Source organism: Aulostomus chinensis, chromosome 21, assembly GCF_037954235.1.
Source record: "Aulostomus chinensis isolate RoL2024-O1b breed Wild chromosome 21, RoL_Achi_v1.0, whole genome shotgun sequence".
NCBI lineage: Eukaryota > Metazoa > Chordata > Actinopteri > Syngnathiformes > Aulostomidae > Aulostomus > Aulostomus chinensis.
In genome coordinates, this window is record NC_141340.1 from 12,724,627 (window position 1) to 12,751,429 (window position 26,803).

A 26,803-nucleotide genomic window follows, 5' to 3' on the forward strand; every position below is an offset into this window, starting at 1 on the left:
CGACAAAGAACCACATCAGTTACTTATCCATGCACCAGAAGAGGAAGTATCACGATATGTGGCAGTGTTCTCATTTGAGGCTGTGGCATGCAGAATACCTCAAGATGATGAGTTGGAAAAGGTTTCGTCAGATTTTTGTCGACATTATTCTATCAAAGAGACACCTCCATGATTATAGCCATTGCGGATGTATCTCTATTAACTTGGCCCGTATTGCCTCCAGATTGCACAAGCTTGGATGAGCTGTTTGGGGAGCAGATCTACAAAAAGGTTCAGAGCTCTGACAGCTACTTTTGCATTCTTAATAGAGGTATTTCGTTTGCAATGTGAAGCAAACGCGCTCAAAACTATACGACACGTGCTTGACTGCACAAGACGTCTTGATAAATGTAGGCAGTCCACAAGCATAAAAAAAGACAGGGGCACCTTTGGATTTTGAGCTTCACAATTATCACAAAGACTTTATCCACTGTAAATCTCCTTTTTTTTTTTTTGCACATGAAGTCTGGGTGTAAGTCTGAGTCTCTGCCGTCAAAGTTATTCTGCCTGTACTCTGCCTACATACAATTCTTCTGTATGCTCCTGAAATCAAAGTTCACAAGAAAATGCGTGGAACCTTCCATTTCTGACATCATTAAAAATTGTTGAGCTGTGTTTCTTGGTGGCAGTTCCTGAGGTCTGAGTCGTTTTGTTCAGTTTGGATTCAGTGCTATAGACAAAGGTGCAAATACCTTGATGTAGATAAACAAGGTGCCACAAGCATCATATCTGATACAATTGTTTGTTTGTGCCAACTTCCAACCATAAAATGGGAAGTTCCTTATCTACTTGTTTTTTTTAAATGACACACTCACATACTTGTATTCATTCATTCATTTTTTTTCAGTATGAAGAAAAAAAACATTCGATAAATATATTTCACAGCCTAGTGAAAAACATGTTTTCATCATAACAAATTACCTACCATATCTGGCTTTTTTCTCAATATATCGTCTCGCTCACTGTTTGCAGTCAAGAACATGATTACCATTAATACAGGGAATGTTTCTGGGAAGGCAGACACTGAATGAAAATCAGAAATGTCAAATTTGTTTCAGCAAATGAGAGATTGACAGTCTGCATGATATGCTGCAAACACAAGCTGTAACACCTTTCAGGCTGTTGATACTCTTAATATATGTACAGCAATTAGACTGACATGAAAAAGAAAAATGCAAGACCAACGACTGCATGTTGGCTAATTTTTTCTTTTTTGTCTTTTACCTACTGAAAAAAAAACAAACAAACAATGCTGCATCACCAGATGTTTTTCGGTTTATTCAAAAAGAATACCAAGTAAAACACTTTGCATATCTGATTTCATATCTCAGCCCAGGCAAATGTTTGGCCCCTGGCACTTTTGCGCTCTGGCTCTAATTAAAGCTGCAAACAGCAATGAGTGGTTCAAATATCAACACCTGCATCCACTAGGTGGCACTAGAGAACACACACACACACACACACACACACACACACACACACACACACACACACAGTACATCATGTGAAGACAACACAGGCCAAATCGTGATCTCCACCATCACACGCTCACAAGCTTCAGCCCTGAGCCCTCACAGACTTCCTGTACCATGACTAATTCAATAGTGGCTTCAAGACAAACGTTGCAATTTCACACCACCATGAATGCAGACTCACGTTCACGGGCCACCAAGGGCTCGACACGTGACCAGTACAGCCCGTCATGTACTTAACAATTCGTTTAGTTTAGTTATTTAGCACATACAATGAAACACATCCCACAAATAAGTGCAATTAAAAGAAACTGCGCAGGGAGGAGCGAGCAAGCCAGTCGGCTTATGAGGGGCCCCCACCTCATAAAATTATAACGATATGGTTAAGAATACAAAAAATAAATAAAACAACTTCACGGGATTGAACCTGTGAGTGTGTGAGGTTGCACATTTGGATTGAGCAGCCGTGTAATTTTGATGTAAATCAAACGTTTCTTAGATCAGGCTCACATCCTGTGACCACTAGGTGGTGCTATGACTATTTCAGTATGCAGATGTCTTCTGACCAGGATGCTCACCAAATGCTCTCTTTGCCATGCTACACCTCTTCACCTGGTTTGGGGAAAATCGGCCAATTTTTTTTTTTTGCATTATCCTGCCTAGACATCATAAGACGCCATGCGAAAACTTGCGATCCTGGGTGGCTCAGTTGCACCTCGACCCTCCACGCAGCGGCAACGTTGACATGCTGACTTTAAGCAGGTAAAATGTTTGGCATTTTCCCCCCTTTACAGTATTAGCATGCTAAACTGAACAAATTAGCACCAAACAAAGCCAAATTAAGGCTGCTGTTTTTTATTTATGCCAGTAATTTATCATAAACACCTTCTGACAGGGTTCTAGAGACTGGAGGGAATTATTCAGAGGGGACAAAACTTGATGGCAATTTTAATGATAAAGACGTTTCACTGAATTACAGAACCTCCTTAACTCATCAGGATACATCATCTGGTAATCTTGTAAATCTGCTCAAATAGATGTTGGGATTACACAGGCTACCTCTAAAAAGTTGAAGTCTTGTCATACTTGATGAAAGAAAAACAAATTAAGTAGGAGACATTGTAATCTATACAGCCTTATTAACAAGGTTAATTTTGAAGGTTCAGCAGTTAAATACACCTCTAGCTTTCATACTTTTATTTTTCACTCTTGGTTCGCCTTCATCTCTGTCCCTGGCCTCCTCTGCTCTGTCCACCCCTCCACCAGGACAGTACACTTCTTCCACGAGGGCCACAAATAGGTTTGTCAATATGTCGTGCATCATCGTTACAGCAATCATTCAACACATTAAAAAAAAAAAAAAAAAACAGAAATGACTGATGGTCTATAGATTTGGAACACAAAAAGTTGCTGACAGCAGTGATGAATATCCAACGGTAAGCTGTTAAGTAAAACGCTTGGGAAAATGGAGCGATTCTCACTGACAGCTGCTACAACGGCTGTTTGCTATCTAAAGGACTGCGAAAGTACAGCTCGAAGGTGATGTAGTGCTGGTGGTATCATCAGAAAAGACTTAACTCAAACAGTTTTGAGTAAATGTTTGTGTGTTTAACATTTTCCTCAAGTGGCTTTTTTTTTTTTTAAAAAGACCTGATAAATTCGCACTCTGCAAAATAAAATGAGCTCTCAAACTTATGAAGTTACAAAAACCTAAAACAAGTTGGACCAATCCTTAGAAGTTCTTCACAATTGTATGCAGCATCCTTCGTCAGATACTAGAAACCTCTTCATTCTAAAATAGGCCTGTATTCTAACCTTTAGAGCAACTTTCAGAGTTGACTTGTTGGTATATGTGCATTGAGCGACTTCACATCACGACCCCTAACAGCAGCTAGCATGCACGGCTACTCACCATGCTACCAGGACCAGCTAACTTGCCTCGCAGCCAACAAGATGTCTATAACCAGGCAGTCTTCAATGACGGTCGACTGCTGGGAACAGACTAATGCGAGTGAATGAGGTTGAGGTGTGCTGACAGCTTCAATGTCTCTGTAGTGGTAAAACAGGTTATGTGAGGCCCGGGAGCCCACAGCTAATGTTAGCTTAAGATAAGATAACCCTTTATTTGTCCCACAGTGGGGAAATTGGCACTGTTACAGCAGCAGAAAAAGAGAAGGAGCAGCAGAAAAATTACAGAGCAATAGATAGAAGAAACTACAATAAACTACAGTAAAAAAAAAACACTATAATACACCATCATAAACTACAAACAACCACAATAAATATTAGCAGCATAAGTGTTGGCATAATTCTGCACTCTCCAGCAGCCATGACTCTTTCAGCATTCCTGGCACAACAGTTTCACATTAGGTCCACCAATTCTAATTTTACTTATGTAAAATAACCACAAATTTGTGCATTGTGACTGAAATATGCCAAATACAGAGCAGTAGGACAACAACAGTGGCGGTGCTTTTTCCAGAATACTTGTGAATTTCTGTTTGAGGGACAGATTCATAGTATTAAGATAAGATAAAGCTTTATTCGTCCCTCAGTGGGGAAATTGGCAATAAATAAACAAGGTAAGTGAAAAGTGTGGGAAAAGTTTAGACAAAGAGGTCATAAAGACCAAAAAGCGGGAGATGCTGCAACAGGCAGCCACTCACGCGGCGCCATATTGGGCTATTCCTCGGCCAAACTCAAATGAGGCGGCAAATCTGAGCTTCTGAGAATCTCTCTCGATTTGGGGATTTTCCAACTGATGTTTCAAACCATTGAGTTTCAGGTCATAGCCCTAATTGAATGTGTAACATAAAAATACAACTTCACTCATCTTGGCGACTTAAAATTCCACGCTGCACTTCGAGACGTCAAAAACCCTGCTGCTGAGTTTGACTGCATGAACAGTTGTCGAGACTAATGCACGTACACACCAACGCACACGCAGGATCCTTTATTAGAGTGATACTGGAGAGGAAATGGTTGGATAATGTTAGTGGTCAAAGGTGAACAGGGTTGAAATTGTTGGAGGGCTGGAGGATGACAGGTCCAAATTGCTTCCTCGTGGAGAAATTCAGAAATGATAGAGAGTGAGTCACTGCTGGGGAAGGGGTGAAGCAAAGGAACAGCCTTTTATCACATAGTTTTGAGTTATTGTTTGTATCGAGTAACATAAAACTTCTATGTTATTTAGTGGAAAGCTTTGTTTTACTGACAAAAAACACCTTTGTCTTGTATGCGGCAGTTTTTCTTCTCTACAATTCAGTAGATGGACTGCAGTGCAAGTCCGTACAAATCTTAAAAGCAGTTACCGCCTACATTTTTTTTAAAAACCGTAACAATGCATTAAATGACAGTGTGTGATGTCAGAGCCGTTGCTCACAGTGATAACCTTATGGAAAATTCATCAACTCTGCAGCTCGACAAAGCTTTACAGGGACTTTCACCTCATAATTTAGCCGTCTGCTCTGTGACTTCATGTTCTGGTTCGGTCTCACTGCTCTCGGTGTAATTTTCATCGGCAGCAAGCATGTTTCAGAGAATAATCTCTGTAACACCAAAAACCGCTCAGCACCAAAACTGCAAACAAGCACAGTTAGCAAACAGCTGGTAAACACACTGGAGCATTTCACAGCTTAAGAGACAGATATTTCCCCCAGAAGTTACACAACTCTCTGTATAGCCCATGTGAAATGCAGCAGTACTGTTTGCATGCACTTTAGGAGTCAACACCATTTATGACTTTACTAATAAATTTGAAGGAAAACCATCCAAGGTTTGACTTCATGTGTTTTATTCAGTATTTTTTCCCATCTGACTCCCTGTAGCGGCTGGATATATGAGCCAACAGGGATCAACTCTTCATAATGTGGACTAAAGAGAAACATTATGTAGATAAATACTGAAATATAAATCGACAAAACTGCAGAACATTTAGAAATGAAACTCGTGGGTTTGTGTCTGGGATACTCAAAGGTTTTTGCGGCAATATATTTACCATGAACATGAAGATTCATTTCATACCAGCAGTGAGCGAAATATTTTTTTTCTTCAGTTTTTCTTTGTCTGCTGAGACACCGAATGCCCGTCGTGAGTTTTCATCAGTGCTCCAATTCGATAGAAATGAAGAAGGTGAAAGTGCCAGCTTGTCCAGCAAAAATATGTGAATTCTTCTGAAACATCTGAATGTGTTCAAGGGTAAAAAAAAAGAAAAAGAAAAAAAACATTTCACCACAACAAACATTCGTGACAAGGAATCACACTTTACAGAATTTTCTAGCCACCATTTAGATCAACTAATATGCTAACTGCTGGAACTAGCATAGCAAAAAGAATCTGTAATTCAAACTAGACTTCATCTTCTCAGTAGATTTAATCTGTGGGACTGAGAAGGGTGCAAAACGAGAATATCATCATGTTTGCCAAACCTAACAGATTAGAGAAATGAAATACTTTAAGACTGCACTCAGCTTTAAAGAGCTGAACAAGATGACTGGCTAACCTCGCGCTAACTCCTATAATTTGAAACTTTTGACAGTCAGTGAATAATTTACTCTCTTTTCCATTTCTGTGCGTTCCGCCTTACACATCCTGGCAGCCTGGACAATAATGATTGTGCCGAACAGGTGTTGTCCTACTTTTTGTGATTTCCTCTCAGTCGTTCCTGCAATGTATACTTTAATGATTGTGGTGTAACGCTCACCCCTTCATGACTTAAGTGTGGCAGTTTCTTTTTTTATTGACTTGGACATTACCACATCTGGTAAAAAGGCAAGAAAAGGAATACAGTTTGCATAATGACTATTTTTTCTTTATTTTTACTTTCCTGCAATAACGGCATTATAGGCCAAGTCTTATATTTTCACCTCTACCTGATAATGTTCTCTACTTCATTTGGGAAAATTACACGACTGAGCACATATCACTGTAGTTGATTTGTAGTTCATTTCACAATTGTTAAGGAATTTCAAATGTTACTTGCTTGTTTGGCTGGACCACAGAAGCTGTCCCTACAAACACCCACAGTGTTTCCTAAATGACGGGGTTGCAGTGTGACCAAGTAACGCTAATGGTGTCTGGAGAGTTTCACTTTAAAGAATAGGACCCCCCAGCAATCTTTTGGGTAAGACATTACCAAAAAAATGAGTGATATATTTCCGTGGTATAGAAACAGTCCACTAGTATCAATGTATCCCAGCCTGGAAAAAAAGGCTTTGGGATTACATCATCAAATATCATCTGACAGGAGTCATTCTCAGCAACCTTTTTGTGTCTTGTGGCACAGTGCTTCAAAAACCCTCTTCTGACCAAAATGACCAGGTGCCTGGAACTGCTCTCCAAGAACTAAAAGTGTTCCTGCAGCGCCTTTGTTAACTGCATTCCAACCACAGAGTGACGTCCCGCTGTGATTATGCAAAGTAGCCCAATGAAGGAGGGGAAAGTAACTGAAATAAAACAAACAGTATGGTAGTTGGGTGTAAGAAGAAAGCAAAGGCCATATGACAAAAATGACGACGCCATATGGAAGCAGTAAGCTCCGCGTCCCCATTCTGTGAGTCAACAGTTAGCCTGATAGCGTGGAGGACATTCAGCGAGTGCTTCTGCTGATGGGGCTTTATCACATTACAAACAGATTCCTCAGATTCATTCAAATTCTTTCCAAGTTTTATAGCTGCATTGAGTAACGTGAACCCCCAAGCTCACCAAATGGCACGCTCACATGGGCGTGACTAAAAACTGGCTTCAAGCTCAACAGGCTGGCACCCACCTGATTTCCAGGTACAGTCTTCGTTTGGACCAGTATAATGCAAGCCCATTATAAATCCATGTTGCCAGATGTCATCTGACGGATCCAAACCAACATGAAGAAACAAGAAAACTCTAAAGCGAGACCAATCAGTGGAGACATCTTGTGGTCCGTCGCCTGGTAACAAACTGCACACTGCTGAGCTAATGCCTCTGTGAGCATCATAGACCCGCGTACAGCCGTCGCCTCCAGTAACTGACAATGTGTCACAGAAACAATTCACTTAAGTACTCCACATTTTCCACATCGCTTTTCCTTTACTATTTCATTGTTCATATTAATAAACATATAAAGGAATATATATGGAATGTATATAAATATTACTTAATTTATGATTCTAGGTGATGACAGATTATTAATGCCATTACATCTTGGCCAAGTTAGTAGGAAACAAATAGTGCTTTAAATTGAGACTATATCTGAGGAAACAGAATGTGTTACTGAGTATGTCAGCATTAATAAATATAAATAAAAGTATTAAAGTGTTTTTTTGGTACTCAAATTAATAATGCATACAATATATTTTGTGCATTTTGACCTCAGCCTTTTAACTCTGCATTTATGTTCCTATTTAAATGTGCATCTTTATGTTTTATTTATCTTTCATGCAAAGCGTGTTGAACTGCATTTGTGGAAATCAGCGCTAAACGGATGAAAATTGAAAACTGGGTGTAAGCTCGGTTCAGTTTAATGACAAAAAATCACTGGAGCGACAGAAAATTGTAGATGACTCTGAATATTCAGGAAAACACAAAATAAACCGGTCACATTTTCAGAAATTTACACAGTCCAGATGTGCGGGGATGCTGAGTTTTGATCAAATTTCCCAACCAAGAAGCTCTTTTCAGTACCTACTTATGCTTTAATGGGTGTTATTTAAAACATTCCGGGACTGTCTGTCTAATCCCCAGAGACACATCTGACTGCATGTTCACCTGTGGCCTAAATACAGTACAAAACTATGTGACGGTGAAAGAAGGAACACGGCAATGTGACGTTTTCAGGTTGGCACCCCTGCATTCTCTCTTGAATATTTAGTATTTGTAGTATTCTCGCCTCATCCAGGCTTTGAACAATATCATATATATATATGCACTTCGTGTTTAAAAAGTAAATCACTTCATCTCTCATCTTATTGCCCTGGCTGTGTACGGCATGTGTCTTTCGTTCGATCTGTGTGTAGAGGGAAGGTACTGGAGAACGCTGCAACATTTCACTCTCAAAAGAAGCACAGTGGAATTGACTTATGTTAATTAACGACCTTTGGTGTCAGTCGTTGCAGGGATTATTTGCATATTCTCAAAATAGCACTAGAAGTAGCGAAAATCTACATCTGCAAAACTCTCCTTGTTTTTCTCCTTTCATGCACATCACCGTGTCGCAAAAACAAATCACTGTGCATGTTGTACAAATAACTAACTTATGCAGTATGCTGATTAGCAAATTTCATTAGTCAATGCTGCCATGTTTTGATGTTTTTTAGGATTTTGAAGATACCAAATATCAAAGGAGGATATCGTGCAGCTACAGTACTTTTTATTTTGGCTTAAGGAGCGTTTGTGAAAGCTTGTGTTAGTTTTGCATTGAGAAGAGGAAATATCTTTGTGGCGCCACCGGCTTCCAAACCGGTACTTTTCACATCCGTAACCACACATATTGTGAATTGTTTCAGTCTCAGAATTAAATAGCTCAAACAATCCAAGCTGCTATAAAACCGATCCTATCACATCTTCTGTATTTGCTGTTATCTGATGTTAGGCACCTTTTGTTCCTAAGAGAAAATCCAGCTGCAAAGAATTAAATTGTGCTTCTATAGTGTAAGTGAAAAGAAAACAGAGAGGAAACAAAGTTGCTGATGCTGCATTATACTTCTATAAATCCAAACCTATTTCAGTGGGTGGTTCCAAGGCTCCGACAAGTTTCCGTTCTCTTGGAAGATGAGACAGACACAATCTGCACTTACAAGGAAGGGTGGTCTTTTAATAATGTCACTGCATAATTGGTTTCTGAAACATTTCATGGCCTAAATGAACTGAATGAGCCTGAAGGAATCAACGAGGGGAAGAGAGGAAAGCCTGGAAAAAGAGAGAGAGGGAGAGACAGTGAGGAGGGATACAGCTGATAGAGATCAGATACCTTATCTCTTCAGTTCACACGTCTGCTATTCATTCCCGGTCCTCCTCTCCACCCTTCACCCAGACTCAATAGGCCTCCTTCTCTCAAGTCTAATTAATCTACTTCACATTCTCAGCCCGTCTCCAGAACATGCTAGGGAGAAATTTGCAGCTGACAACTGGGTCTGTTTTAATTGTTGCACTGAGCACTGAAACTGCTCTTAATCTTTTTCACGGAAGCTAAAATGCTACATTATAGAATGTCGTCTTGCAATTTGCGTAAGGTTGCATTCACACTTGGCCCACAAGGTTGGCCCACCTTCCCAGTCCCCCACTGGCCTGTACTCACGACGCTCCCACCTGAGCACGCTGATGCAGGTGCACACTACACTGGCAGCTCAAAAGCTTGTACCCCAGCAGCAAACTTGTCAATAAGAGCTCGCATAAGCAAAAGTTGCTCGGTGCCCAGTGGGGTCTCCTGTCCCCTGTGGCGTTATCCCATTGAGCACTGATTGAGATTGTTCTCTGTCTGGACTCAAAACTATAGGTTTGACACTTGATGAGAATCATTTTTTTTGTGCCAATATATCATTTTCATCTACTGACCTGCCAGATTACTTCATGTCCGTGTTGTGAGGTTGTGCAGCAGTGCTGAGATCTTTTCACCATGACAGGCCCAAGAAATAGGACCACACCTGGACACACACGGAGCGTTCACACTCATCAAAGACGCGATACGGATCAGACAATGTGAACGCACACATTGCACCCTTAGTTCAAATGGCAACCAGTCTCCTGTGTGCTGATGTGCAAATTTTCTGAATTAGTGATCACATTTTGGCAGTCTAGAGAAACAAATGGGCCTCCACATGAAAGGACAAATAAAGCACTTGTCATAGCCCTCCATGACGTCACATATAAAGCTTCCTCTGATCAACAGTTGGCATGCAAAATCTTTATGATTCACTGTTGAAACATAAGCATGTCAACTCATCTGTGACGATCTGTTATGGCTTGAGTTAAAATAAGCTCTTTTGTCAGGGTTAGGGAATAGTTGCGGTTTAAGGTGGAAGGGACTCTTCAACATTTTGGGGTCATACTTTTATTATTATTATTATTATTATTATTATTTCCCAGGCTCCGCGGAGCGAGGTGAGATGATAGATACCCTTCTCTCCTCTGAGACCAACAGAAACCAGATGACTTCTAGTCAGTTGACAGCTAAATAGTCCAGTCCTAATATCCCTCTGTACAGCATGTATTCTTTTATTAACATTCAAAAGATGTGCGCTCTCATTTAAGATGGAAGATAAAAGTACAAGATAAAAAGCTCTCCCGTTAGTTTTCATGAGAGGAGAATCTCGGCTCAGAGCCCCGAAATATCAAGAGATGGTACAATCACAAAAAGTGAAACATACATCGATTTAAACGCGAACCTCACTTTCATTACATGATTTCTCAGTGATCAAGAAAAAAAAAAATACGGATGGGCTCCTCAGAGAAAATAATTAGCAATGTAATAGATTTACACATGAATGGAATTGCTGGGAGATTTTGGTGTTTTATTGATATAAGGAAGATTTATATTCTTTAAGCTTCTTATTTACTGTCTCCCCCCCCCCCCGGTCCTGAATCTATGTGAAATGTACCTAAATGATGCGGGCATAGCAAGAACATTAAAGAAAGCAAGAAAAACAGGATTAGACGAAGATCCGTGCTGGCAGAATGTGGTTAAATGAAGTGATGTTTTATCTCATTATAGGACTGCTTATGTTCATGTGTGGGCTGCAGCCTTTCATATGATTATACTATGCTGAAGACTCTATAGCGCAGAAAATGAAAATTTTATACAGCAGATGCTGCTGCACATTTTTAGAATACTGCTGATGCCTCTGATGGGCTTTTGTTTGTGCATCAGTGTGTATTGGCAAGAAAATTACTTACAGGAACATCTGTAGAAGTTGAGATTAAATGCGTTCTTGAGAGAAATATGGACAACTTTTGCTTTGCGACTGGGAGGGGGGAAAAAAAACCATATCAGAAAGTTTCTCCACATTCTCCTCAGCATAATATTTGTATAAACAGTAATTTTAAACTTTTAAACTGCATCCTCAGGCAGATGCTCCAAACATCAGACTGGCTGGTCCTGTAAATACAGTATATTCATGCAATTACATCTGTTTTGTGGAGAAACTTACTATGGCAGCACCAGACAGCCCTACAATGAAAAATACACTTTCCTTTCATATTAATCACGCAGTACCACATGAAGTTACTTGTCACGATGCAGCATCCGAACATCTAAATCTGAACATTAGCGTTTGCAAAAATACAGTATTTTGCAGGAAGGGCCGTACTGAAGTTGGTTTAATTTGTTTCTGTGTTTGGAGCCTTGAATCTATTGGCGAGGCGTTTTTCTGACACCCACATGTGACCACCTCTATTAGACATATGTGGGAATAAATCTGGGTCCGTATTCAAGTATTTGGGCCAAGTCTGAAGGCGCTTTTAGAGTTTTAAAAACATCACCCACTAGTTTCCAGTGAATTACAGGGGATTCAAGTTATAAAATCAAGTCAAATTCAAGCTTATTCAATGTCGGAAGAAGTGTATATTGCGGTCGTTGCGCCGTGAGGTATGGGCCTCGAGATCGTCAGTCATTTCTGAACTGTATTTGCACCTGTTGGAATCTCATCGGTCCCGTCAGAGGGAACATTGGTGATGGAGGATGTGGAAGACAGTCCAGATGTATCGGAGGACAACTGTCATTTTAAATTTCGCACTTCACTGTTTGCTGCTCCTCGTATGCTGAGCTGACCTGAGGTAGACGGTGGTTCGTCTTTTTGATGGATAGGGTTGTAAAAATTCCATGGTATTCTCTTGTCGCAGTTTAATTGCAATTAATAATGATAATGAGACATTTAATAGCATTTCATTTTCAAACAACTCCATCACGATAGCATCGAATATGCAGAGCAAACTTTTATATTAAGCATTTATGAGAGCATAGGGAGGAATGATGGAAACCAATATTATTTCTTGTGGTTTTGTATTATGCAATGTCTCATAATTGAATAGGATTTCCTCACGTGTGATATTTACTTTATTTACAATTACACTGAGCTTGCACTTGCTTTATAGAATGTGCCACACAGAACAGATGAAGCGTCAGTGATCGCCACATCAGGACAGCTTGTAATGGCTGCTTTTTTTTTTTTTTTATGTATCTCTTGCCTTTTCTGTTTTGCAACCCCAAATATTGTCCTGGTAGTTGTTCTACCCAGTCTGCCACTTTGGCGAGCGCCGCAGACAACCATATGCTCACGTGTGGCGTCGTCAGCCGCATTTTTTTTTTAATATAGATATTGGCAGCTAATTCTATTACCCCCATGTTGCCCCTCCCCATCAAACAGGCACCCTGACCAACTAGAGGAGGTTTTAGAGTGGAGCGACCAGGACACATACCCTCATCCAGCTCACATATTTACTAACTTCTCGAAAGAGTTTCTCCGCATAGACACACAATGTCGGCAGAGAGAAAATTTCGGGGGACGGGGAAGTTTCAGGGTTCCATTTTCCGTTCGAGTTCATTCTAACCTATCACGTTTGAGCGGGCTTCTTTTGGATCCACGTATATATTCCTCGTGGAGCGCCAAGAGACGAAACTCACAGCCGAGATGCAAGGTCGGAAAAATGGCTGGTTATAGCAGAACATTTTCTACTCCATCAGACGGCCCTCAGATTTGTTCAGAAATTTCAGTCAAAGGGAGAACACATTCAGATAACACGACCTCTGGAGCTGACAATGACAGGTTGATTTCATGGTTAGTGAAATGCAGTTGAAACAGCTGAACAAATACTTTATCCAGTAATAAAAGAAGGTGTAAAAAATAGTATATTCTGAGAAATTAGACTGAGAATGGCATTTCTGGGGAGTGAAGAAGACTCCTGGGATCAAACAACCTGAGGTTTATGCTTACCAGATGATTGGTTTAATATTCCACGTAGCATGATTTCTAATTAATTTGGATCTCTTATTGAATTACTTTGATTTTTTTTTTCTCTAAATGTGGAAGCAGTCATCCGATTATGTTTATGACGCAACAGTTGCTGGACATTACCTGGTCTCCTTTAATGACTGAGTGGAGAAGCGTCTGGAACATCGGAAACACTAATTACATTCTCAGAGTGTGCGATAAAAACAGGTAGACTGCTCGAGCCAGAAACCTGTAAAGAACATTAAAGTCTACAAAGATGCTTGAATCGTAAAAAAAACTGTTGAGCTCATTAACTTTCCCTCCCTCCTTCCTTCCTCCTCCTTCTCTCATCTTAGTCTCCATCTTTACCGTTTCCCACTCATCGTAACTTCGCGCCACTCTGCATTATTCACCTCACCGTCTCTCACTGTGATTACAAAGTATGTTTCATTTAGATGCTCACTATTAACAGCTAATGACTGACCACATTAGCCACATCCTTTATTATTTCAACTGCCACGGTGACCCACCAAACTCAGCCGGTCCCATCGCCTTGTAATTAATGAGCGTTCCCCTAACGATGTTATGCGCACGCTCTACTGAATGATGGAATGTTTTGGGAATGCGTTAGCAGGTCACCGTGGCTATTGGGCATCTCGTTAATGATGGAATGCTCCCCCCCCCCCCCTCCCCCTAATGATGTGGCGGGGTGGTGGCGCGTGTCCGAGCAGGTGTGGCTGAGGCATTAAGAAATGGCTAGTCAACCTGGAATTAGACGGCTGATTGCCACAACGATTGACTTCCCTCATTCACTGCGCTCGCTCCGATGATGGAGTAAACAGAGAAGTTGTGGCTGGGTCAGGTCGGCTGCAGGGCAACTGTCCACTACACAGCTGAGGGGAGTCGTGCCTGTATGGATGACCGTGTGCACCGTCTTCCAGTCTCAAATATATAAACCACCACTGAATGGACTTTCTCTGAAATTTGACAGAAACCATTCATGGCCTCCTCTGGCTTTGACCTGCCTCCGTGAAACTTGTGAACATGAGTCGGACTTCTTATCTTTTTTTTTTTAATGTCATATTTGTAATGTTCGCACACGGCTGAGCTCTCCAGAAACTTTTTATTGTTGATTACACATCTCGACTTTTGAGATCTTCCTCAGGCAAATGTAACTTTTATCTTCTGATAGAATCCAAATAACTGATTAATTCAATTCAGACTGAAATATTTTGCCTTTTGGTATGTTAGAAAGTTATAAAATGCGAGATAAGTTTTTGCCAGTGCAAGTTCTTAACACTCTTCGCATTGAGGAAAGTGAACTCTGTTTGTTGCTTTATGTTTGTTTCCATCCCTCGCTCTTTGTTGTGTAACAGGCCATAATGATTTTGGCGTATTGCTGTGTTATAATTGACTTTTTGCCTCTTTTGACGTGTGCCTGAGGATGAAATTGGAGATCGAAACGTTGTGTAACAAAGAATAAAAGGTCCATAGGACCACGGCAGTGTGCAGACCTGTTCTCCGCCTGTGGGGTGGATCTCTTTTTCTCCTGTACTTGAGTGCATTTTTGAATGTGCACATAATTGGTCCTGTTTCTGATAGTAATAACGTTACAACGTCATATGAAATGAGGTCAGTATTGCGTTTAAAAGCGATCTCGGCAAACTCCTACTTCTGTGTTTCTTGTGAAACACAGCAGCAGTTCTTCACTAGTTTGGTCCAAAATCATTTATCAGTGACGTACTTGTTTTGGGCAGTTCAAGTTCCATCTGGAAAGATGATGGTGAGCGTCTGCATGCAAACAGAGGATTCTTTGAAATCCAAAAGCAGCCTAAAGCACTCTGAAAATGTAATGTTTGCTCTGGGTTTAATAATGGAACTTTAAATATAAGCCCACCTGTTAGGGTTTGTGCAGAGACAGATGGAACCAAATACAGCGATAGCAGCAGTTTGCACTGTTCACAAGTCCACACAAGTGCCCTCTTGCAGTCATCACAATTTAAGACAAGGAAACTTGCTAAACGCTCAGAGTTCACGAGTTGCCCGGGCAAAAAAATATCAACAACTACAAAAAAAAAAGTTAACAGAGGAGAAGAAAGGACACGAGAGGGAAGGGACTGCAAATTAAAAACAAATTCAAGGGATCTAACAGGGTTTAACCAACATAAGACCAAAGAAATGCAAAATAAGTCACAGGAGCAGTAACAGAAATAACAAAGAACAAGCAGCAGAAGCCAAATGCTGACTCCATGATCACAGTCCAAAGCTGAATATTATTACATCTCAGAAGGGGTAAAACAATGCAGGACTCCCACCACCCAGCAAGAATGCCCAAAACCAGATAGTCAGGGGAAATTGTTCCTTTGTGCATGCTGCATGCTTTATTTATTTTCTTATTTTCTCCCTTGAAGCACCTACCACCCCCTACCCTTTTTGTCACTGTTCCATTCTTTATCATTCTCTCCTGCAAAGTCCATAACTGACTCTGCTGCTCTTTCTAACCCTCAGCATTTGTTATTTTGCTGCAAAGGCATTTTCTCGGTTTGTGGTGGCCATTCATCTATAAGCTGGATTTATAGTCACAAATCCGAGGGTTACTTCGTACCAGCTTGTCTTTACTCTCATCGTGTGTGTGCAAGTATGTGTGCGTATACTTATGCACTATTTGTACCAGGTTTTACTTGTCATTAAGAGTCTGAAGGTCATGATGCCTCCTAATCTACCGTGATTGGCTGCCTGCTGGCTACCTCCAAATATGGACAGTTGCCCCTTCGCCCTTGTGCTGCGGCAGTCTTCAAGTCGAAAATCCCTTATTCTCTACCCCCACTTGTTCAGTCACCCCTCCACCCCTCCCTCACCAAACGTGGTCACCTCCTCCCTCTCTCTTGCCAGATCTTACCTATGCAGACAATATTTTTCCATCTAAATTAATAATGCATGAAGTGCTTAAAATACCATTCCATTTTAAGGCACGATTTCACTAAAAGTACTGCCCTTCCAAGAAAAATGGTAATTTCTGCAAATGCCCTGAATGAATGTTATCATTAATGTGACAAAGCCCTCTAGTGGCCATTAAAATTACGACAGGAGCAAAACACAAAATCAGGATTTGACCAGAGGAGACCGATATGGTTCTGCTTTCCAAGCACAAGTCAACGCTGGACGAGTCGAAACTTATCCGGGAATGTCTCTTAAATTTTCTAATGCACACTGAGAAAGTCACCAAACCTCAACAGATTGAATATTTTAAGGAAACAATAACTAAACTGTAGCAATTTCAACCACAATCGAGACAATTTGTCCTATCATGACTGAGATTTATGAAACAAATAAATCCTCAGGCGGTACGATACTGCTTCTGCCTGTTATTTTCCATAGTACAGCTTTACAAGTTGAATGCAAACTGCAAAATCATCTGTTCCCTTCATGTATTTTGAAGATACAATAATGTTGAAAAATAATACGACGATCCTGAACTAAATTTTAATCCTTTGAAAAAGGAGGGCATCATTCATGGTAAGTTTTATTAATGGGCCTATTACTCTGTGACAAAAAAGGAAAAAAAATAGGGGAACTTGCTTTACTTAATAATCTTGTATCATAAAAATCTGCATAGATTCCATATAGGTAGAAATTCATAAGAGCTTCTTTTCACATTCATATATTCACATACCCCATCGGAAAAAAATATTCATTCACCCAACACCCTCATTATTTCAACCATGAACTTAAACTCACCTCACCCCTCTACCTTTCAATACCATTATCACCACCCCCAACCCCCTTCCTCCACATCATCGTACCTATGTGACATTTTATTACTATAACAATGCAATATTTCAGTAAATGAAGGTAATGTGTTGTGTGAGGTAATTCCAGCAGGGAAGCCTGAGGACTCATCTCGGTGCAGAGAGAGGGGCTAATGGGAAAGTGACCAGGGCTGAAGACAGATAGAGACCTTTTCAATTACCTTGGAGGTGAGAGGACAACCCATTCTGCCATATATATGATTGGCAATAACACTATAATAATCAGCAGGCAGAAGAATTTCACATTCATGATCCCCCTTTTTTTTTTATTAATATAAATGCCAGAGTCCTTCTGTCACTGCAGGTAAAACTGGAAAGAATAGATTAGCTGCAGCGGAATGTGTCTGCGCAGAAATGTAATATATTAGCAATGTTTAAGCGTTTAGAGTAAGTTGACATATCAGCCGTGGTTGATGACTGCACCAATTATAAATACCCAAAGGTCATCATTCACCATCTTTCACATTGCGAGCGTTTTTAACAGCTGCTTTACAAACGTTATTCTGTGTATTAAAGAGCGTTTGGGACCAGTGTTTTGCAGTACTGTAGCAGAAAAAAGACAACATTTGCTGTTAATTTGATGCCATCAGTTAATTTGCAAGGTGCTGCTTTTTTTCAGGCTGTTAACTTTCTCAGATTATCTCATTTGGACTCAGTGGTAAGTCAATGTTGTGTAATGTTATATGACGCTTTTGGGGTTGGGGGGGGGGGGGTAACTGTAACCGCCTCTCAAATCCAGATGTGCCCACAGATGTTACTCGCTAGTAATTTCATGGCAGGTTGAAATATTTTTTTCAAGGCTACTGCACTAAACTGATGAACCGATGATCCTTCGTTATCCAGCAGGAGAACAAATAAAAGCGTTCCTCACCAGTATTTACATAAGAAAGAAAAGGGGTTTTTGTATTTAACACTGGAAAGCAGAGTGCCTTGCTCAAGGGACTGATTGAACTTGTGTGTACTCCGGCTATGAAGAATAAATACCACCACCTAAATGTCTGATCACTTATGTGCACCGTTGGAAATAAAAAGCCCCGAAAGGTGTTATCTTGGGTCACAAAGCTCTGTTTCTGTCTGAGCCTGCTTTTCCCAAAATGGCTCCATTAGCAAACACAATTTCAGCCGTTACAGACGACTGAAAACCCTATCAGAGGCGAGCACACACTGCAAGCATACTGAGACACATACACACTACCCAGAGGCAGCATGTGCATCTGACTGGCGCACACACACACACACACACACACACACACACACACGGGATGTACCTGGATCCAAATACACTGAAAGCACAAATGGAAATCTGTATCTTGCTTCTACCCAAAGTCATCTCCATGATAGACATGACCGACAACATTTGCTCAGTTTAATACATTATCTGAGCCGTGCTCACTTCTGATGCAGGACTTTTGTTGTTGAACAGATCCAGACACAGACGACTGCATCACCTCTTGACCGCAGTATCATTTCCCTCTGAAACAATTTGATTTGCTGCCAGATCTTAAAAGCAACCGGGCCGGGTTGAATTGTGAAAAGGCTACAGCAGGGGGATCAAATCAACAGCTTACCTCCTTATTCTTTTCTCTGGAGCTCCGCTCTCTTTGTGAATGAAGCAGAAGTTCAAGTGACAGATTGAAGCAGCTGAAAGGGACAAAAGAAAAAAAAAAACATTTGTCAGGTAAAAAGAGAACAATTTTGGAGTGAAATACGTGTATTATCCCTTTTTTTTTTGGCAGCGCTGAAAGATATTTGTCTTGGTTGCCACGTCTTTGAGAAATACAGCATTCAGTGTCACTGCTATGCAGACGACACACCGTTTAACCTTCCAGGTCTTTCTGATGGTTTGTTATAAAATTCTTTGTGAAGTTGAATAAAACATAACTGGAAAAGAGTATATCTGCAAGTTGTGCCACGCCAAACAAGGCTCCTCCAAGGATTATAAAGAGATAAGGAAACGGATCGTTGCCTTTGCATTGTGCCTCCCTGTTCTGATTACTTTTTGTTTACAGAATAGTCCTTTTCTGTCAGGGGGAGGAGTTTCATGGCTGAAGCAACTGATGTTGCCTTTCATTCCAAGCCTTGCATGCTCCAGAAGATGAGCAGTTAATGTTTATGTCAGGCAGGACCTGGATTTTCTAAGGTTGTCGTCGTCCTCCTCCGCTTATCCGGTTGGTCTGGGTCACAGGGGCAGCAGCCTCAGCATGGAAGCCCAGACTGTCCTCTCCCAAGCCTCTTCCACGGGAATCCCGAAGCGTTCCCAGGCCAGCCGAGAGATATAATCCCTCCAGCATGTCCTGGGTCAGCCTAGAGGCCTCCTCCCGGTTGGGCATACCTGGAAAACCTCCAGAGGGACACGTCCAGGAGGCATCCTCACCAGATGCCCGAACCACCTCAACTGACTCCTCTCGACATGGAGGAGCAGCAGCTGTACTCTGAGTCCCTCCTGAATGACTGAGCTTCTCACCCCGTCTCTACGGGAGAGCCCAGCCACCCTGGGGAGGAAACTCATTTCGGCTGCTTGTATTCGCAATCTTGTTCTTTCGGTCATCACCCAAAGCTCATGACCATAGGTGAGGGTTGGAACGTAGATCGACCGGTTAATTGAGAGCCTCGCCTTTTGATTAAGCTCCCTCTTCACCACAACGGACTGATTTCGCACCCGCATCACTGCGGATGCCGCCCCAATCCGCCTGTCAATCTCCCACTCATTTTTCTTAGATTTTCTAAGGCTGAACATATATTTGATGCGTTTGGCATCATTTCATTAGTTGCTGCTACATGTGACATTTACTCCTTGTTGCTGCCTCATCAGTTGCATAAGCGTGTCCACCATCTTGGACAACTGTGGAAGGGAACTCAACTTCAGACAAGAAACACTGTGAGGCAAATGATGTAAAACTTTAATATACACAATAGCAAATGAATTCACTTTGAGAGGTCATGATAACTTTGTTGGTGCACCGGGCAGACGGCGTCCAACGGTGACAATTGGCCGACACTAGTGAGTGGTTGCAAATCCTGAATAATGGGCCCCCCCAAAAATTTCTTATTTTGGCCCATAATTCACTGTAAAAAAAAAAAAGATGTTAAATAACCATAAATATTTGTATTTCTGTAATTGTTTGTTGTTTCATCCCACAGTTCAACCCCTCCTTTCCGGTATATGTGCTCCTCTACTCCCTCTAATTTACAGGAGCATTTTAGCCTGGCATTTACTGCTGTCTGGCTTCCATTGTGATGGTGTCTCACGCAGCCGTGTCATTTTACCAACCCGACATTCCCAGACAACATGACGTGTTAAAATGAAAAGCAGGTAAAGATACAGCTTTACAATGCAGACTACACAAATGCTGCTGGGTGATATGAAGGCAAGATGGTTAGACATGCTGTGACTGAAAGTAAGAAACAACAAAAACATGGATTCTTTTCACTCTGACATTTGCGCATTAAAGGCCACATCCTTCCTGCATTCCATCGAGGTCAGGAAATGGCATCAAGTTCACAAACTCACAGTGGCGTATTAGGAGTGTGTGTCAGCTAGTGGCTAAGGCCCTAATGTGCCAATGAACAAGGTATTCTAGCCCTGCTACAAAAAGCAAATGACTAGAATGATAAACTTTTAGAAAGCTCCAAATAACACTTGACTTCTCAAAGTTAAACCGTTGATCCAAGCCTCTTCTCCCACGTATGCAACTTATTCTGTTACTGATGCTAATGTCGAATCGAGGTGCAGATTGGGATTTTCCTTTGCCAATAGAAAGTGTTAAAGAAAGCAACAGCAACCCTATTCTTTCCTTGCTGTGCCCTTGTTTGGAGTCGTAGGTGTTCCTCTAAATCAACTTCAGCACAGGCTTTATACACAAAGTATAATGGAGTGATTCAGGTGGATTTGTATAGCTTATTCATGCGCTCTCATTCAAATGAGTAAGGCGATGCTGTGCAACCAAGTCAGTCACACTGTACAATGATGCGTTTTCAGTGTGTACTTAACGACAAACTTGAGATACTTTTATTTTAATTGAGTCGTGTCTTTTCATGCCAAGTTGTACTTCAACTCCATTTCTTCTCAGTCCCTATTCAAGAGAGACTGATTATTTCTATATTCTTCTGCATTTCAGATTGTTGGTTGAACAGAACAAGTATTGTGAATGTGTCTATGGGGTGATGGAGAAAAAAATTAACTGATAAATCCGGTAATACAACAATGATTTCTTGCCCTCCGGTACAGAATCATTCAAAATGAGCTCCATTTCAACCTCTAAAATATCCCGTTTTTAAATCAATGTAATTTTAAGCTGCTGATATAAAATACCATGACATTGACAGGGAAGGTTGTTTTTTTTTTTTTTTTTTTTTTGCATTGAGAGCTTTACTTGTAATTGTTTAACTCTGGAGGTTTCAAGTACCTCCGAGATGAAATTTTTCTCGCAATGAAGTGAGTTCTATTAACAATACAAGAAATACGCTTTTCAAAAAAGTAATCGAAAAAAGTTTTTTTCTGTCTAACACAACAAAAATGGGTTCTCAAATGAACATGAATTCACATTCCAGAGTAAATCAAGTAAAAAAAAAAAAGAAAATTTGGAATTATTATTAAATTTAAATTTCAAAAATTTGTATTATGTAATAGTTTGATTTCAAAACACTTTTTTCAGTTCAAACAGTCTTTCATTGACGTTTAGCCTCAGGACAATCGAAGACAAAAGTCTTAGGTGTCTTGAGTTTGCTGCGTTTTTTTGGTGAAAACTACTGAAAGGAATGGATCGTACAGCTTTCTGCAAAATTAATTCTTGTTCTGCAACCCATTCAGCTCTGTTGATAAGGTTTGATTACAATCACACCTTGAAGGCCCAACAGTAAAAACCTCTCCTGCTCCACCTTGCTGATTCTGATCTTTTCCTGACAACTATTAGCAACAGCTCTATTTGGTCAGGACAAAAGACAAATTAGAATAAATCAGCTGCAATATTTTTGTTCAGGGATGTGAAAAAAGGTACAAAAAAAATCAGATTTAACTGATAGCATGCATTGAGTACAACACAGTGTTACGGTTTTGCAGCCCCGCTGGGAGAAGCCAAGCGCACTACAACAGACAACCACAGAATAGCTGTATATTTTACTCACAAGCTTATTATAACAATCGTTTTAAGTTCGCCTTGCAGTTTTAAGTACAAAGTAAAGTTGTTGCATTCACACTTGGGCAGCTGTTCATCATGGATTTACATTCCTCGTATGTGTGATGGTTTACATGGCGCTTTCCTTCAGTTGAATACGCAGCTGTCCACCTCTCAGTGTTAGTGAGTGGTCATCTTGTGCTGGTTACCTGTTAGGTCATCGTGGTGAAGTTGCAGGTGAATGAAACTGCAGATTGGGGAGGCCCGGAGGAACTTTGTGAATTATTATTATTCATTTATTTATATAAAATTAGAAATACTATAATTACAAACTAAAGAAAACAATGGTGGCTGCCAGTATCAACACTGAGCTCATAAACTAAGCCAAGAGTGCGGGGTGAGGGGGGAGACTGATTAACAGACGAGACACAGGTGTTCACAGAAAAAAAAAAAAAAAAAACGGAGGGAAAACAGACAAAGGCAGGAAGTAAAGCAGACAAGGTACAAGAGGGAAGACATTTCAAAATAAAACAGGAACTCACTAAAACAGACTCACTGATAGGAAGGAATACAAAGATCAAAATGCCAAACTGAAAAGTCCAAAACTAAAAATAGACAATCCTGACAGGACTATGGCATTCCATGTGTTTGGAACACTTTACAGGCAATTTCCAAGAGCAAATTATAGGACAGCTAGTAAAAATCCCATCATCAGATTTGTTGACAACACATCATTTCCTGACAATAAACTATCAATTTTTTAGTGTGTCAATTTTTTTCTGTAATTAATCAATCAAAATGAATGTCTCATTTTGCCTTCTTATCCAACGTTTCAGGAAGATATTCCCAACAGTTTTTAGTAAACAAAAAAAGTACAGAGCTTATCAAGGATTGTAAGAATACATCAAAACAACGCTGTGATGTTGTGACATTTTAAATAAAACTTTGGCATTGAAAAGATTCGGATAATGAAAATGAATAGTGTTTATATTGTATGAATCTTTTGTTAATGACCTGTATATACAAGACAACTAAGGCTGGAAAGCAATGAAAACAAACAGAGATACAATAAGAAGGCAATATCTGTTTCTAACAGGAGGCAGTGGAGTAATATGAAGCAATTTCAATGTTATAGATGGTGCCACTTTTTATATTAACTCGTGATTAAAATTGCTAGTTGTAGCCATCCGTAGATTGAATTAATCCAAACTGATCCGTAAGAGAAGTCTTCAATAAAACATAAAATAAAATAAAGGAAGGATCAAACAAAGGCAATGCAGCTTGGAGAGATTTGACACTAATATGGATGAATAGTTACTCGTATGGATGTGAAAATGCAAACTGTCTGCATTTAGCGGTTCAACGCCACGTCAGCTGGATGGATCCCTGGTTTATTAGAATGAATGAACACACACACTTACACATACTCTCTCTCGCTCTCTCTCTCTCTCTCTCTCACACACACACTCCCTCTCTTTCTCTCGCTCTCTCTAATGATTCTTCTGCACGAGTGGGAAATCTTGCATTTAAAGTGATATTTCTGCCCATTATAGATCATCTAAAATTAAGTTAGGGGAATATAATGCTGCTCTCCAAAAGCACTTATATGATCCTCAATAAAGCAGAATAATTAGATTTATTTGCAATAATGCCAAAAATGCCAATACACATGTATAAAAGAGAAATAAGTTTTATCTATGTCAAGTTAATAAAGTTTACAAACAAAAAGGAATAATTCGCACATCCATATGAGACAGATACATTGAAAAAGAGGCAGACTGGCAGGCAAGTTACAAAATAAACTCCATCACAGTCTTAACCTGCAACAGTACCTTTACTCGTGATGTTTCTGTGCTTGATGAGGCCTGATGAAGGTCTAGCAAAGAAGCATCGCGAATATTATAGAAAGTCAAGACAGCGTGTGAGGTTCTTTTTTAAATGCATGTGAATAAAGATTACAAAAAATCTTATATGTTGACAAAATGTCTTTAGCTGACCACATGAACTTCCATAAATATCATATTTTCTTTTACATATCTTACAACTCATGGGCGGCACGGTGGTGCAGTGGTCAGCACTGTTGTTCTCACAACAAGAAGGTTCCAGGTTCGAGCCCCGGCTCCAGCACAGGATCTTTCTGTGTGGAGTCTCCATGTTCTCCCTGTTCCTGTGTGGGTTCTCTCTGGTACTCCAGCTTCCTCCACAGTCCAAAGACATCAAGAGAGGACGAGGCTGATTGATACTCTAAATTGACCGTAGGTGTGACTGTGAGTGTGAATGGTTGTCTGTCTCTATGTGTTGGTCCTGTGATGGACTGGTGACCCGTCCAGGGTGAACCCCGCCTCTCACCTGAAGGCTGCTGGGATAGGCTCCAGGCCACGTGACCCTTAACAAGAATGAGCAGAAGAAAATGGATGGATGGATGGATCTTACAGCTCCCTACACAGAACTTGACATCTCATGAATTGGACGAGCGTCTGACATCAGTTTGGATTTAAATTCAACTTCAAAACAGGACCCTATGACTGAGAGTTTCTCTGGTCTTTGAAGTTGGTTATCTTCTCTGCAGCATTTGCAGCTGCCGTAGCGTCTTTGCTTCAAATTAATCCATATATTAATAATGTCAGAGTTCTGTCCCCGTCTTTTTTTCTCTGGGATGCCACAGAAGAGGAGAGGAAAAGTTTTAATCCAGTGCATAAATGATTAGAGTTTTGTTACCCAAGGATCATCTCTATCCCCTCTGCACAAGCATCTTTGATCCTGTCACATGCACACGCCCACACTCAGTCACACGTCCACGCATTTCTGCAACCAGCAGAGGCCTGTTTTGACACCCGAGCACGCACTCAAATGTGTAACTATCTCTGTGCATCATGTCTGTGTGTGTGTGTGTATGAGAGAGAGGGAGAGAGACACGTCAAATGTGCAGGAGGGATGGAAACAATCATCCTTTTGTAACAAAACTCTCTAATCATTTATGCATGGATTGATTCTTTGCCTCAGCATGAAAAAGAGCTCATAAGAGATGGAGAGAAGAGAAAGAGAGAGAGAGAAGAGGGATATTTGGGAATAACAGACAAGAAACGCAACATTTGAGATGTTATAGCAAATACATAAGACCTGCCCCCTCTCGAAAAAAAGTGGTCTTGTTTCCCGTTACTTCCTTAAATAGTTAAGCTTCATAGTGCGCGCTCGTCATTCCCTCTGTGCTTAAGATCCTCAAGTTTCATTATGACATTCCAAAACGGTCAGAAAGCAGGTTGTCGTTCAGTTTGCAGCCGGCATACGTGTGATTATTTGAAGCCACGTGTGCATTCAATGAAACATTCCTTTGGGACACAATTACGTATCAGAATTCCAAGAAAGCCAAAGTAATATACAGTCACTTCCTTAATGTCAGCTTCATGAAGGAAGTCAATATTTGTGAGGAATAGACGGCAGCAATGTAATACTTCCTCAACACAGTGATAACTGCATTTACAGAATTTTACCAACCTTTCCGTTTAAGAAACAAATAAATCACGCTGACGTGAAGCCCCAATTAAAACATCTATTTGTCACTGAGTAACAAATCGAGCTTGAATCAGTTCATCTGCAGCCAAACGCTCATCAAAACTACTAGAGGGGTTTGATAAATGACCTCCTGCAGGACTGTTCAATGACAACACGACGCCTGGTTCCTCCATAAATCAGGTTCTTAAAATGAATGCATTTTACATTTGGCTACTACAGCAGAATGTTGGCGTTCCTTGGCACGAAGAAAATCCCTTTTAATAATTCGCCTCCGCTGTGAATGGTTTCTGGTATATTTTTGCTATTGGCAGGAAAAGGTCATTTTTGCATCAGTTCATGCCTTTAAACCTTTTAAGGATTGCATTTTCTTTAGTTTTTCTCACTTTAAGCATTACAAGCGACACAACATTTGATTCAGGAGAACTTAAGGTTATTTAAGTTGCAATTTTTACTTTTGTTTTATCTGAGAAGCAATGAGTTTACTAGAATTTTAAAATGAAAACTCTTCTGGATGCTTTTTTTGTGAACTTTAACAGAAAATAAGGAAGTTCATTTTCCTTTCATTTGGAAGGTTGTACTTTTTTTTCTTTTTCCCCTTCAGGTCATGTTGTGTCTCTGCTTCAGCCATTACACTAAATATAAGCTATTCTATTGCATTTTTTTCACCTGCTGAAGTCTGAAAGCTCCATTAATATGACAGGTGATGCTTCTATTATTATGTGCTTGTGCCGACGTTCGTCAGCAGCCTTTTCACGATCGGATTAGACTGCTGAATTCTGAGATGGTTGATGGACACGGAAAAACTCAGAAATATAGAAGTGACAGTATGATTGCAATGAAAAGAATACTTCATTCTCTTGTGATGACTCATTATTTCCAATGTGATTTGAAATTTAACTATTTTAGCCCATCAGTCTGTGCTCTTGATTGAGTCTGCGGGAGGATTAACCAAACTACCG

At 40.4% G+C, this 26,803-nt stretch overlaps 1 protein-coding gene across 1 annotated transcript in view; it reads right to left on the minus strand.

Moving 5' to 3' along the window:
* The window catches only part of cntnap2a (contactin associated protein 2a), a 383,275-nt gene extending 360,383 nt beyond the window's left edge, over positions 1 to 22,892 (minus strand). The window contains exons 1-2 of the mRNA XM_086191985.1: positions 22,541 to 22,892; positions 18,786 to 18,858 (exon numbers count right to left, since the gene is read on the minus strand). The gene's annotated coding sequence lies outside the window, so the exon portion shown is untranslated. The remainder of the gene's footprint in view (positions 1 to 18,785; positions 18,859 to 22,540) is intronic.
* Positions 22,893 to 26,803: the final 3,911 nt, after the last annotated feature.